Source organism: Leuciscus leuciscus, assembly GCF_965113295.1.
Source record: "Leuciscus leuciscus genome assembly, chromosome: 11".
In the NCBI taxonomy this organism is placed as follows: domain Eukaryota; kingdom Metazoa; phylum Chordata; class Actinopteri; order Cypriniformes; family Leuciscidae; genus Leuciscus; species Leuciscus leuciscus.
This window is the reverse complement of record NC_138735.1, coordinates 24,753,234-24,769,122: the sequence shown is the minus strand read 5'-3', so window position 1 is coordinate 24,769,122 and position 15,889 is coordinate 24,753,234. Positions and strand designations below refer to the sequence as shown.

General features: G+C 36.8%; 1 long non-coding RNA gene across 5 annotated transcripts in view; it reads right to left on the bottom strand.

Annotated features, from left to right (window-relative positions):
- LOC309509703 overlaps nucleotides 1-14,465 on the bottom strand; it is a 35,284-nt gene extending 20,819 nt beyond the window's left edge. For all 5 annotated transcript variants that reach the window (XR_014210007.1, XR_014210008.1, XR_014210009.1 and 2 more), the window contains exons 1-3: nucleotides 14,233-14,465; nucleotides 10,415-10,447; nucleotides 8,282-8,360 (exon numbers count right to left, since the gene is read on the bottom strand). This is a non-coding gene — a long non-coding RNA (uncharacterized lncRNA). The remainder of the gene's footprint in view (nucleotides 1-8,281; nucleotides 8,361-10,414; nucleotides 10,448-14,232) is intronic.
- Between the last annotated feature and the right edge of the window lie 1,424 nt (nucleotides 14,466-15,889).

Here is a 15,889-nt window from a genome sequence, read left to right as displayed (position 1 = left end):
GGAATATGCTTTTCCTGATTTCCCCTGAAAATAATTCCCCTTGACTGAAAGGAAGGTTGTGCTCTCACTGATCTGTACTTTCGATGCTTTTTGCTTAAATCCCTATTCTATACAAGGAGATGAGAGGCTGCATAAAAAAATTTCATTAAAGAGATTGTTTTTAGATTGTTCTAATGTATCTGCAAGCTGCAGGGAGTAAATCTTCCTATAAGCCGCCAACATGCACCTGAGTTATTTCTTCACAAAATAAATCTGATTAAATCTGGACCTACGGACATGTATCATCCTCTTCCATCATGTACAAATCAGAATGAGTAACGTCATCAAAACTGGAAAAATTTTGCCACCATATTGTTGTGATGCCCAACTAATCTCTAATCTGTCAAATAGTCAATAATATACAAGCTAAATAAAATTGGTCCCAGAATCGATCCCTGTGGGACTCCTGTACTACAATCAAGAAATGACGAGCATATATCATTGATTCTTACATAGTTTCCTTAAGATTAAATATGATTCCATCCATGATAGTGTTTGTATTAATTATAAATAACCCCACAATAGAATTCTCTTGCATTATACATCTAATGTTGATTAATAAGATTAATTAGAATTAGTACAAGCTCTAGTCAAGGCTTATTGCTGCTTTATGATCTTTATCTGTCAGATGTGTCACCTTTATTTATACATTTCTATGACCCGAGGTTGTTTTGTCACTCTTTTTCTTGTCACCGTGGCTGTGAAGCAAGCACCAGACGAAAGCTATCTTGAGTGTGTAGAAACCCTGGGAGGTATTCTGCCTCGTTCTTAATTACGGCTGATTAAAGTGACATTTTGTCACCCTTGTGTCTGCTGACATCAGACAGCAGGATTGTGAACAAGATCAGGGCTTTTCACTTTGCATTCTCTCTCATTCAGGGCGAGTCAGAATAAAAGCACCGATGCTCACAGTACAACACAACTCGACGTTAACTGTGAATGTGGCTTCTCTGAACTCCGGTTCAGCAAACGTCAGGTCTACTCCTTTAGTTGGAGTAAATGCAGCTTTGTGCGAAAAGAAAAACTTGCCTAGGAGCGAAGCGAGCTGTTCATCACTTTTTAAAGATTTAAGTCATGAGTCTGAAATAGAAATAAAAAACAATTAAAATGTGTTTAATTGGAAATTAGTCACTCATCCTTTGAATTCAAATGTCGATCATTAGCTAAACATTATTAGCTAGACATATTTACAAAAAATATATAATAATAATAATATATATATATATATATATATATATATATAGTTATTTCTGTTATGTAATGTAATGTCTTAATGTTATTAATATTATAAAATATTAAATAAATGCATTTGAAATATTTTTTGTTGATCAAAATTGATGGTTAAACACCTTTCACTGACCATTTGTAAAAATAAAAATAAAATAAAAAATAAAAAATATATATATAAATTATTTTCTGACATAAAAAAAAATCTAAAGTGGAACAGATGGACACAAATGCTAGTTTTTTTAAGAGATGTATATGCTTTTTTCTGTTAAAAGTTAAATAGGGATTCACAGACGACTTATATTCCCACATAATTATCCACTTGTCAGCGCATGAGTGTCATTTGACTCTAATTGGGCCAGTCACTTCAATCTCAGAGGTAATGTGGCTGTAGATTGTCAAAGAACCAAACGGTCATACATTCCCATTACATTTCTGACTGAGAGACCCCACTGAGCCTTTGGCCGCAAAAGAGAAGTTACACTTAAAAAAAAAGGTACAAAAAAAACCCCTAGAAACTTTGACCTGAGTTCAAATACCATTTCGCTAGTGGAACTCAATGAAAAATGATAAGCACTTTGCATATTGGAGTGTTTGTTTCCTGGGATGCTGTTTGCTGTGGGGATATCAGACTGTGAGCGTGACCTCCAAACTCTCTCTCTCTGCCCTTCACACGCCAGCACATCGGGAGACTGGCCGAGGCCAGACTAATCAAAAATGCATGATATCAAAGCAAACTCATCCTCTGCCGCTAAGCAGGGTCCCATTTGAAGATTTGATTTTATGAGGCACAGAATGGCTTTTACATATGAATTTCCACTCTCATGTCTGTCGTAGATTAGATCATCTCTTAGAGTGTTTTTAAAGCTTTAAGCTCTGGTTAGATTGAATGTGATTTACACACAGTTGGATGGTAATGCCAAGTATTCATTCAATTTCATACTTTAACACATTATTGTTAATGCTCAAAGTTGACAGATAGATGGATGGATAGATGGATAGATAGACAGATAGATTGATTGATTTCCATAATGACCAACACAATCTACCAAGAGTCTGTTTAAGAGCAAATTAGAGTGTGGTTTAAGACTCGTTTTTAGGGGAGTTAAATAACGGCCCAAATACCAGTACATTGACTAGCGCAAACCTTAGTAAATCACCTTGCATGATTAATTTAAATACTCTTCTCCCATACATTTTGTGTCTGAAAGGGAAACTCCTACAAATGCATTTGCAATAAGCTCAGCCACAAAAATAACCACGGCTGGGTTTCCCGAAACCTCCTTAACACTATGTCATTCTTAAGTTACACCTTAAGCTGTACCTTATCGTTAATACATGTTTCCCGAAACGTTCTTAGTTAAGTATTCCTTCTGTAAGTCATACATTCGGAAGGTTGGTCTGGGCTGAGTTTCAGCGCGCTATGAAGACTCTTAAGGTATAACTTAACTGAAGGTATACCATTGCTAGGCGTGTTCCCCGAACCATACCTTAGGAAGCTGCTTAAGATATACCTTACGTGCGACGTTAGCCGGTGCTGTCCGTGGCGATGGTGCTGAATATGTTGATATCGATGACTCGAGAATCAATTATTCTCTCGTGCAGGGGCTGTTTATGTGAGAAAGCGGTGTTCTTTATAAAATAAGCACTTAGTTGAAATTGCATTTATTAGGACTCATGGGATATTATAAAAAATAATCCAAACTATAATAGCCTATAATAGCCTAGCCTACATATTTTAAAATGATAGCCTATCATATATTGCTGCCATAATAACCATTTCAAATTTTTACATGCTTTCTTCTCTTTCCCATTTTTGTTCCCTCAGGTGGAGCTGCGATGAAATATTGTTCTTGCAAATACTTTCCAGCATTTCAGTAATAAAAGTGTATATCTTAGGTATGGTGCTTGGAAGTGATCAAAAAGGATTTAAACAGAATTTTTCTTGTAAACTCATGTGGTAATTGAATTGCCGTCTGAATCCAAATCTGTGAGTTTTGTCAAAAAACAGTAGGTAATAATTTGGCCAGGGATTTTTACGCGGGTTGGGTGAGAAAAAACACTGATATTATGGATTCGGACGGCACTAAAATCACCGACTTACCCCTGTAAATGTTTAAAATACCATACCAGCCCATGAGAAACAATTAGCGTCCGAATAGGACTTAACTGACAGTAGCCTATGCTTTCACTGGCCTTTAAAAGCGCTCTTTTACTAAATGAATAATATAATATATATATAATAATATAATTAAAATTCTAACAACAATCAGTGTAATGACAATTTTATTCTTTGCATGAACACACTTGAATTAGCCTAACTGAACACTGTCTGGGTGTATTAAAACTTCAGAATTAAATTCGTATAGACCTGGGCCCGGTTTCCCAAAGCGTTCTTATCTCTAAGTAGTTCTTAACCTATTCCTTAACCTCTCTCTTAACCTTATGGGACGGTTCCCGAAACGTTCGTACGCTAAGTATATCTTTTGTAAGTCACACTTTCGTAAGGTTGGTCTGGACCACTCTTAGCTTTACCTTATCACTGTTGCAGGTCTATATGAATATAATTCTGAAGTTTTAATACACCCAGACAGTGTTCAGTTAGGCTAATTCAAGTGTTTTCATGCAAAGAATAAAATTGTCATTACACTGATTATTTTTTAAAATTATATTATTATACAATATTATTAATTTAATTAAAACGCTCCTTTAAAGGCCAGTGAAAGCATAGGCTACTGTCAGTTAAGTCCTATTCGGACGCTAATATTGTTTCTCATGGGCTCGTCGTATTTTAAACATTTACAGGGGTAAGTCGGTGATTTTAGTGCCGTCCGAATCCATAATATCAGTGTTTTTCTCACCCAACCCGCGTAAAAATCCCTGGCCAAATTAGTACCTTCTGTTTTTTGACAAACAGGTCGTGTGGTAATTTAATTGCCGCCTGAATCCATATCTCTGAGTTTACAAGAGATTCGAAATTCACGGTTTAAATCCTTTTTGATCACTGCCGAGCACCGTACGCAAGATGTAAACTTTTATTACTGAAATGCTGGAAAGTATTTCCAAGAACAATATTTCATCGCAGCTCCACCTCAGCGAACAAAAATGGGAAAGAGAAGAAGGCACGTACATTTTTGAAAAGGTTATTGTGGCAGCAATATATGTTACAATTTTAAAATATGTAGGCTAGGTTATTATAGGCTATTATAGTTTGGATTATTTTTTATAATATCCAATAATCATAATAAATGCAATTTCAACTATTTCTGAAGTGCTTCTCTAATAAAGAACACCACTTTCTCACATAAACAGCCCCTGCACGAGAGAATAATTGATTCTCGAGTCATCGATTTCAACCAATTCAGCACCATCGCCACGGACAGCGCCGGGTAACGTCGCACGTAAGAAGGTATATCTTAAGCAGCTTTCTAAGGTATAGTTCGGGGAACACACTTAGGAACATAAACAAATTTGGTAAGATATATCTTTCGAGTCTTCTTAGCACGCTAAGAGTGAGCGCCGGGCCCAGGGCTGCGTTTCCCGAAACCTTCTTAACGCTACGTCGTTCTTAAGTTACACCTTAAGCTGTACCTTATCGTTAATACGTGGTTTCCGAAACCTTCTTAGTTAAGTATACCTTCTGTAAGTCATACTTTCGGAAGGTTGGTCTGGGCCGGGTTTCCCGATAACGATGTATCTTAGCTCTTAAGAGCGCTTTCTACGTGCAAGGTTACGAACGCTCGCAGCAATTCCACGAGCGTTTCCCAAAAATGCACTTAACATGAACGCGCGAGAATGCGCTCTACGTGCTACTTAAGAGTCGCTGTCCATTCGTGAAGTGCTGAAACATAACCTTATATGGAACGTTTAACCTAATAATTGTCATCTGTTGTGGATTAGCAATCAAGACAAGTCTATATAAAGCACCTACAGGCACTGACAAAATAGCTAAAAAATAAAATAAAAAATAAAGATTCCTTTCAAAAAGATGAAATTAATGTCCTTTTAGAGGAGATAGAGTGAAACAAAGATGTAATTTTTAACAGATTAAAAGGATTTCTTTTATTTATTTTTTGTTCATTCTTTTAATTTTGATTAAAATTATTAGATTAAATTATTTCTATTTTTTGTTTTGTTTTCTGACCTTTTTAATTATTTAATTTATACATTAATTTAACCAACAACAAAAAAAGAGTAATAAAGTGTACAATAAAGTACAATCAAACCTTATATTATAATCACATTGCATTTGAATAAAGTTAAAGGTGTAATCTGTCGGTTGTCCTGCAGGTGTCCTCATAAATCTGTCTTCTTACGATGAACTTGGTGATGTACGATTACTCCAGAGCACTCGTAGATCTACGAAGATTTTCAAGTGCTACTTAAGCTACGATGCTTTTGGGAAACAGACCGTAATATTAAGATCAGTCGTACGATCGTTTTTACGATCAACTTAGGCTTACGATGCTTTTGGGAAACGCAGCCCAGGACCACTCTTAGCTTTACCTTATCACTGTTGCAGGGCTATATGAATATAATTCTGAAGTTTTAATACACCCAGACAGTGTTCAGTTAGGCTAATTCAAGTGTTTTCATGCAAAGAATAAATTTGTCATTACACTGATTGTTGTTAGAATTTTATTATATTATTATATAAAATTTTATAAATTTATTTTAATTAAAGAGGCTAGTTAAGTCCTATTCGGACGCTAATATTGCTTATCATGGGCTCGTACGGTATTTTAAACATTTACAGGGTCGATGATTTTAGTGCCGTCCGAATCCATAATGTCAGAGTTTTTTCTTAACCAACCCACGTAAAAATCCCTGGCCAAATTAGTACCTACTGTTTTTTGACAAACAGGTCGTGTGGTAATTTAATTGCCGTCTGAATCCACATCTCTGCGTTTTCAAGAAGAGATTCAAAATCCACTGTTTAAATCCTTTTTGATCACTGCCGAGCACCGTACGTGACGTACACTTTTATTACTGAAATGCTTGAAAGTATTTACAAGAACAATATTTCATCGCAGCTCCACCTCAGCGAACAAAAATGGGAAAGAGAAGAAAGCATGTAAAAAAAATAAATGGTTATTATGGCAGCGATATATGATACAATTATTATTTTTTATAATATCCCATGAGTCCTAGTAAATGCAATTTCAACTATTTCTAAAGTGCTTTTTTTATAAAGAACACCGCTTTCTCAGATAAACAGCCCCTGCACGAGAGAATAATTGATTCTCGAGCCATCGATATCAGCAGATTCAGCACCATCGCCACGGACAGCACCCGGTAACGTCGCACGTAAGAAGGTATATCTTAAGCAGCTTCCTAAGGTATAGTTCGGGGAACACACCTAGAAATGGTATACCTTCAGTTAAGTTATACCTTAAGAGTCTTCGTAGCGCGCTAAGAGACAACGTTGTCGGGAAACTCAGCCCTGCAACAGTGATAAGGTAAAGCTAAGAGTGGTCCAGACCAACCTTCCGAACGTATGACTAAGAACGTTTCGGGAAACACGTATTATCAATAAGGTATGGCTTAAGGTGTAACTTAAGAACGACGTAGTGTTAAGAAGGTTTCGGGAAACCCAGCCCTGGACCACTCTTAGCTTTAAAATAAAAATTAATAAAGACGTAAACATTTGAAATGGTTATTATGGCAGCAATATATGATACAATTTAAAAATATGTAGGCTAGGCTATTATAGGCTATTATAATTTGGATTATTTTTTTATAATATCCCATGAGTCCTAATAAATGCAATTTCAACTATTTCTGAAGTGCTTCTTTTATAAAGAATACCGCTTTCTCACATAAACAGCCACTGCAAGAGAGAATAATTGATTCTCGAGCCATCGATATTCAGCACCATCGCCACGGAGAGCACCGGCTAACGTCGCACGTAAGAAGGTATATCTTAAGCAGCTTCCTAAGGTATGGTTCGGGGAACACGCCTAGCAATGGTATACCTTCAGTTAAGTTATACCTTAAGAGTCTTCGTAGTGCGCTAAGAGACAACGTTATCGGGAAACCCAGCCCACGTCTTTTCAGCGCTAATTTTCACTGCATGACCAGCCTGATCTCACGGCAATTCGTACGAATTCTACGAGGTGGTTAATTCGTACGAATTCATACGACCTCACTCGTACGAATTAGTACGATTTTTGCTAAATCGTACATATTTTACAAATTGCCCAATTCGTATGAATTCATACGAATGACCTACCCCTGACCCCGCCCCTAAACCTACCCATCACGTGGGTTTAGACAAATTGTACAAATTCGTACGAGTGAGGTTGTACGAATTCGTACGAATTAGCCACCTTTTTATCACTCGTACGAATTGGTCGTGAGATAGCGGTAGTTTTTTAACACCAAAAGAGAGTTTGCGCTGGCAAAGATATTAAAGAAACTACTGTTCCATACCATACGTCGTCTTCTTCATTCTTTTATGGTTTGTGACCCTTTAATAAGGCTGAAAATTCCTTCATTATTTTAAGAATGGAATAAATGAATATGGTTAATTTTAGATTTCAAAACAAATCCATGAGAAACCACTTCTCTAATAATGGATTATAATGTCATCATGATGTTCTCCTTTTTAAGCGACAGTTTGCAGGCATAAAATGAGAGTAGTTCTCACAGAATTCCCATTTGTTCATTTTATGACATAAAAGTCAAGGACGTGCTGATTTGTGCATTTTCATGATGTACATTTCCCCTGCATGTGCACTTCCATTTGGAAACACTACAAGTTCTCTTAAAAGAAAACACAACCCATTTTGCAGACCGTGTGCGAGGAGAAGTACGGACAGAAACGCAAGTAACAGGGAATCTCATTATTTTACGTGGACTTTTATGGGGCAAGTCAAAATGCTTCGCCCCGCTTGCCTGTATGTGACATTTCCCTCTCTCATTAATGAGACGTTCCGTCAGAGCCGAGCCTGTGCTGAGAGCAGCAGACCTGGCAGAGTTTGGCCCGAGGGTTCCTTACTGTTCACATACTTACCAACGTGAAATATTCCAGCGCTGTTTCATTCGATAAGGCCAAACCTGTGCTCAGCGCTCCCGGCCAGTAAAAGCCATCGCTGCAGATAAACAAAACAGCTTTGAGTCACAACAATTTGAGCCACAAAATTCGTGCAGATGTGCTTATGACGAAGCTGAGCTGCTAATGTGAGCTAATTTGTGGGGTCAGCTGATTAAAATAGTTTAGGATTGTACTTTTGCCATTAGGATGCACAGATAAAATGAATAGCCTTTTATTTCAGCCATTGACACTGCAAAACTCAATATTAGCCACTTCCTACTCAGTATTTGTCCTGTATTCCAGTGCAAATATCAAAACATTGTTAAATCAAGATACATTTACTTGAGATGCTAAATTATGCAATTTTAAGTTTTGTTTTCTGAAAAGATTTATCGAAATGAAGTGTGTTTTTGCTGAAAACAAGAACAAGTTTATTTTTCTGAACCCATTGGCAGATATTTTTTGTCTTGTTTAAAGCATTTTGATATATTATTCGCAAAACAAGACTTATATTATTTTTCAAATTTTGCTTCTCAAGTAAATGTGACTTGATTTAAGAATGCGTAAAACAAGACAAAAATAAAGAGTGTGTGTTTTTCCCTCAATGGACACGTTGTAAATAAAAATCACAGGCACATTTTTCAAAAAGAGAAAATTAAGGGCTTATCAAACACTTTGAAAACAACACTCAAATTGTTGTCTGTTGCAAAAGGGAAGATAATTGATTTTTTTAAATTAGCTTGCTTCATAAATACAGCTAAACGAACGCAAACTGCAAATTCAAGCACAGCCACAATATCTAATTACTCCATTTACTCTGAGACAGCAATGCATTTTACTCTCTTTACATTAACAGACTGAGCGATGGGATTTTACAAATATACTGATTACATTGCAAAGCATGTTTAGTTAAAGCTCATTTAAATAATATATTTATCACATGCTGCAATGATATCACTCAATTTATGAGCGTGTAGGCGAGCAAGAGAGGTTGAAAGAGAGAGAAAGAGACTGAGAGGGAAGGTTCTCATGGGATAAACAGCAGTTTTCCGTATGGCTTTAACTTTCTGACTTTCATAATTTAAGCAACATTCACCGGCATTTCCCTGAAACAGCAAATCTCAATTTCAGTCTATACATATATGTTTCATTATTTGACTCTCTGTGGCCTCAGTTGCTCTGCTATGCAATAATGCACTGGAGCTGATATACAGTATTGTATTGTGTGGCTCATCTGGCTCATGCCGTCTTGCACATTCACTCCTCGCACCAATGAAACGCAGCGTAGGTGTGTGAATGAATGATGGTCTAGAACCACAAACATGAATGAGGCTGCCAGCAAAAGGAACATTTGAGGCTTTGGAGTCAAAGCACTTGTTGGTCATGGAATATTGCATACTTACAGAGTTGTGTTCGAAACACCCATGCAATCCATTTATTTACTCACCCTCATGTCGTTCCAAACCTATATGACTTTCTTTCTTTTGCAGAACTTTAACTTTTTCATGTTTGTGAATAATTTTGTTGCTGTTTTATTGGTTTATCTACTTTGAATCATGACAACTCTCTGAATAGTTTTAGCATGTCATTGAATATGGCAATGTTAAAGTGTTGGCGGACTAGATCTGCTACGCTGATGGACTTGCTACTGCTAACAGATAGACAGACATGATGTGAGCATGTAAGATATGCTGCTGCAGCATAAATAGAAACATAAATCCTGTAGCAGATATTGACAGGTGGAGCTGGGGAAGGTGGAGGGTTTCAGAGGAACTCTGATAGCGTGTTGCAGGACTAGCTTACAGTAAACAATGAACCAGACTATTTAAATGTTGAGCAAGCAATCTCATTGGCTGCAGGATCAGCAGAGGCCAATCAGATTGTGCCATGTATGTGCCATGTAACTTCTAAGTATGATGTGATTCCTTGCAGATTGAATACAGGTCTAATCAGTCTGCACCCAATAGAGTTTCATGACTGAACCAGATATTTATTTTACATATTTTATTATTACATTTTATTTAACATTTAAATATTTTATACTTTTCTTCCATTGCATCTGATCCAGTGTAAAAAAATCAAAACACTGATATGATCGCTCCATTTACTCACCATCACGTTGTTCCAAAACTGTATGACTTTCTTCTGTAAAACACAAAGGAACATAATTTATTATTTATTTTAATTTATACAAAATGTAATTATTTAATTTACTTATTTACTACTTATTATTTCTTAAATTTACTATTCATTTATTTTATTTTATTTATTAAAAATGTATTTTAAATGTTATTTATTTAAATGTATTTTAAAATGTTGGCATAAAAAGTCACTTTGAAACAACTTTGATAAAACCCTTTGTTTTTTTCTAAGGCGACAACAACAAAACATACCAAAAGGGTTATTCACAAAGCGATTTGTAGCGACAAAGTCATAGGACAATGTTCATTTTTAATGAGAGTTAGCAATTGCTGGTTGACATTTACGATAGAGACCACCGGTGATGCGACAGAGTTAAAGAGTATGCAAATCAATATGCACTGACCACCAATGGGAGTGCAGATGGCGAGCCACTGCCTGATTCAGTTGGATAACCAGTATAAAACCAACAGGAAAGCAATTCAGCGAGCTCCAATGATTCTTATTATAAGGAAAAGTATGAGTTCATTCCTCCTAACTTCCGAAAAACAAAATTCAGTCAGTACGTCAATATAACTAAAACTGACTCAACTTAAATTAAGGTGACAATATGACAGTATATTTCAAGTTCACAAAACTTCTAAGTAATTTGCAGATATAAAAGCTCCCAGTTCATGCCGTGACATGTTTCCTGACAGATAATGAACAGAAAACCAGCCTTCTGATCACATTTCTAACACACCAAACCTATCCCATCTCCTTTCTGATATAAAACTCTCAATGCTTCCCAACTACAGTGCCAAGTGTGACTCAGTTTCTACCATGAAAGTTCTAATCCATGTCTTGTGTGATTTTCAGGTTGCTGTGACACAGAGTTAAAGGTCAGGCATAGAGCCGGTACTCTGTGGCAGCAGTGTGAGTTTGTCCCTCAGGCTTTCTGAATCCGGTAGGTGGCATTTAGCTTGTTCTAACTTGCTGTGTGACTCCATGTTCTCATATTCCAACAATATCACTCTTCCAAAGAAAGATCAGCGGGTCTCCGTGGCACCACCAGGACTCTGGGCTCTCTGAGACACTGAAAGCCCCAAAAGGTCTTGCCTCTTTGAAAGGCCGGATTGGAGCGAGTGCAACATCGGGGGCACGGGAGGCTGGACTTCTGCTGTCCGAGGCTTTCTTGCGCTCAATAGGGGGTTTGTTCTGTGGAATAAAAGGAAGTCAGTCCCTTGCATTAAAGCCACTGGAGACTTTTGATTCGCTGCGTTTTAAACACCAGATAGAAGGGTTTTGGTCAATATAGAGTTGTTTTCTTTTCCTTCTTTTTTAACTCTTAGTTATCCGAGTGATTCTTGCACTGTGTAAGTGGATCGGTGGATAGCTTTCACGGTCGCACAACAGGAGAATAAGACAAAAAGAGAGTCTGAAAATGCTGCCTTATTAGAGCAGAAAGGGATTCATGGAAGTCAGAATTGAATGATTGCTTAACATGCCGTCTTCTTAAATGCCTCCATCTGGATCATTTTTGTCTTCATAATCTTTGATTAAGATTATAGCCACTGGAATGCCAACTACCCGCTCCATTTTTGGATGCAACACCCACTTCCCACAATCCAATAATTTACAGATGGATAATAAAGAGTCCCACTCTTCTTTTTTCATATTTAATATCATCTTTCTCTCAGAAATGTCACATTACAGAAGCAAAATAGGTTGCAAATGACATTTCATGTTGACTTTAAGAGGTACAAAAATGCTGTCTCACATACTACCGAGAGACTAGGAACGGAGGCTGCCGGCAAGTAGATTTCAGCCTGAATCAAGATGCCATAGATTCAACAGTGACAAGTCCTTGCACATTCAGAGGGTGAACTGCCTAGCGCATCTTTTAATCAGCATTTTGTTCTGCTTGCACATGCCCTGCTATGGTTTAGATGCTTATCACCTCTCCCATCTATTGAATTCTAATGGGACATTTAAATCTAAAGACCTCCGTCTTAAATCAGGTAGTGTGAACCGATTACGTCTGGCGGGCCGAGCTAAGCGGCGAGACGGGCTCCCGTCCCACAGAGTCAGCCCGCATTTGACTTTCTCATTTCCTGTAAATAGTGCAGGCTCTGTTTTGAACCCCTCCTAATACAGCGGCCCACTCGCATTTGAATCGGTGGTTCAGTTCACCAAGTGACATTGTTTTATTCAGTAAAATATATTGAATTATGGTATACAATACCTAATTTCCTTTAACTTTTTTATCCATCTATTCAAGTGCTAGTGCACAATCCCAGCTAACAAAAATATATTCTAAGAACGTTTTGCTAACGTTCCCATTTAGTTAAGAACATGCTATTTCTGAATGTTCCCTGAATGTTTTACAATTTTTTTTATTATTTTGCAAACATCATGGGAATGTTACTTTTGAACATTCCCTGAACATTCTAACGGTTACATAAAAAAACAAAAAAACATCCAATTATAATGTTTCAGAAAAAAATCTCCATGAACAATGTATAAATAGCGTTTTTGTGCTACCATTTTGAGAATATTATTAAAGACCATGATAACTTTAAACAAACACTCTATAAACATGACTTTGAGAGAACCTTGCCAGAACGTTAACTAAAGTTCTGGGAACGTTCCCTGTTAGCTGAGAGGATGTTACACTAAATACTGCTAATACAGTGTTTCTTCCCATTGATTGCCATAACATAATTTACACAATAAACAGAAAATTACAAACAAATGCTGGGTAAAAAAAAAATATATATATATATATACTCCCATGCTGTGATGAGGTCATGTGACATAAATGTAGCATACTACTCTTTAAAATATTTATCATGGAATAATTGACTTTGGCTGTTTTTATAACTCTGTTTTTCCCCCATCTCAAATCAGACTAAACAGCCATGCTTTATTAGCTCTGAACATATCGTTGAGCTCAGGTGGAGAAAAAAAATGGTGTCTCTAGTTACAAAAAGACACAGGTGTACTGATTGCCTTATTACAATGAGCTGTGGGAATTTATTCCTGCTGTTCGCCACCTTGTTGTTAAAAACAGCTTCAATTAGAACAGGGACATAAATTAGGCCCCACTGAAAACGATATCTTTAAAATGGCTTCATCTCAGCTTTTTTCTGCTCTTTATTCATTACAGTACAGTTTCTGTGTGCATGATGCTAGTTTGGTGTATTGATTCAGACACCTGTAGTGATTTATGGTCTTAAATATTAATATTGTTTTTATATTTTTGGTCACACGTCACCTAAGGTGAGTGTGAGAGTGTCAGATGAGTCCTTACATTACGGGGCACCAGCCAAGGCATTCCACCTTCCACCAATCATGGAAGATTGTTGACTGAATTAGAATTACATCAATTGGAGGAAATTCATCATCTGACTAATCTGAACTATTTGTGAGATATCGTTAACTTAGAGCCACTAAATGTATTATCAACACAAGGGAGACACAAGTGTAATAAAAGGATTTTATTTACAAAAGGATAGACAAGAGTAACTAACAACTACTGAATGGATAAAGTGCAAAACGATTGATAGATGCAAGTGACTGAGTTGGATGTGACTGTAGCTGTTACAAGTTATCTTATGGAAAGATAAACTGTAGTTCCTCTGGAAGTAATAAGGTAAACCTTATTCTGAATTCAACAAATAAATCAAGAGATTATTTGTTATTAACTGACATCAGCTATGCAAAATCTAATGCAAATCAGATAATCGTATACTGACAAGATACACTAATGCCAAGGTCTCTGGAAAGAGGTTTGGTAAAGTGATATTTACATTCCGCCTGGTTGTATTCCTTGCCTTGCTGATTCCAAGCGCCAACGTCTTCCACTTGTTGAGCTGGGCCGCATTCCAGTGGGAAGAAAGGAGTTGGAATCCGTTTCACAGCCTTGAACACAAAGTACTTGTGAACGTTGAACTCCTGGAGAGAAGATCCTTTTTCTGGTAGACACAGATCAAAGAGCCTTGAAGTTGAAGGTTCTAACGTCTGTGCAGACGATCCTTATACTCTGGAACATGCAGATGAAGGATCACTGAAGAAAAGATTCTAGAAGGAGGGAATTGCAAATTGGCACCTTTCAGATCCAGTGTTTGATTGGCTGATGCTGTCAGAGGTGGCCAGTGTATTGCCTCTCTTTTGCGTGAGGTTCATTTGCATAGCTTAAAGTTCATGTTAAGTTTTTTCCTATGCACAATTCACTTTCCAAACCAATTTCAGATTAACCAAGGCATTATGCTGAAAACATAAAGTCCAAACATCATTGGGTTATGTTGAACCTACGAATTAATGTATACCTTAAAGTTTGTAAATTTTGCATGTACACAAACAGCACTCATTAAGTATATACAGTTCTGTTAATAGAAATGGAAAATATTTGCTCCATTTTGTGTAGAAAATCCATCCTTTGTGGCTTCAAGCCACATGGCAAAACCGGTTTGGTGAGTCTAAAAGTCTGTGGTCATTCACATCTTGGTCTCAGGACTGAGGGACTGGGGTGAACAATGGCAAATGGTGATGGGATCAGTCTGTGATCAATGGCATGCTAATGCCATCATTCTTCCCTTCCACAAATACCTGGCAATTGTCTTTGGAGGATTATCTCCTAGCCCACCTTAGTTTCTTGTCTGTGGAACTTCTTTTGGTGGTGTGAGTTATGTTTGCCTGCTGATCAATACACACCAGAACACTGAATATATATACAATTTGTAATTATTGTTAACTAAAACCAAAACTAAATAAAGCTGTAATAAAATAAAAATAAAATATTAGATGAAAAGCTTAAAAGTTAGTTAAACGAAAATGAAAAACGTTGCCTTCTAAAGTACTAAAATATCTCAAACTAAAAATTTAAGCAAAACAGATAATAAAAAATTATAATAGAAATGACAAAAGCACAGCAAAATTACAAAAACCTAAAATTAAAATTAAAATGAAATTGGAAAATAAACAAAAGCTAAAAGTACTAATAAATTCTATAATAGTTCAGGAATATCTCCTCCACAAACAAAAGCACCAGTCAGCAGTGCAGTAATTGCTTTTCATGAGGCAAATTTACTTTGACTCCCACCCAGTTAATGACATGAAGAGAGAACATCCTTCAGAGCGCCAGAAAAGGAAGTGGCCCGAGTCACTCAGGCCACTTCCATTATATATGTATACATATACATACATTTACACACCAACATACTTTGAAAACCACTGCTTTAGCTGTTCTTGTGCTGTGTGTTTGTTGACCTTACATCATTACTTCAAATCAAAGCTGAGTAATCTGTTAATTCATCCTTTATTGCGTTGCTGGCACTCCGTACCCCATACATTTACTGTAACACAGCCCATCTGTTACACATAGTTTATGACAGAATCACGAGCTGTAAGACTTTATCACACATTGTAAATCACTACAGCTTAAAGAAGACACAATCACTGAAATTG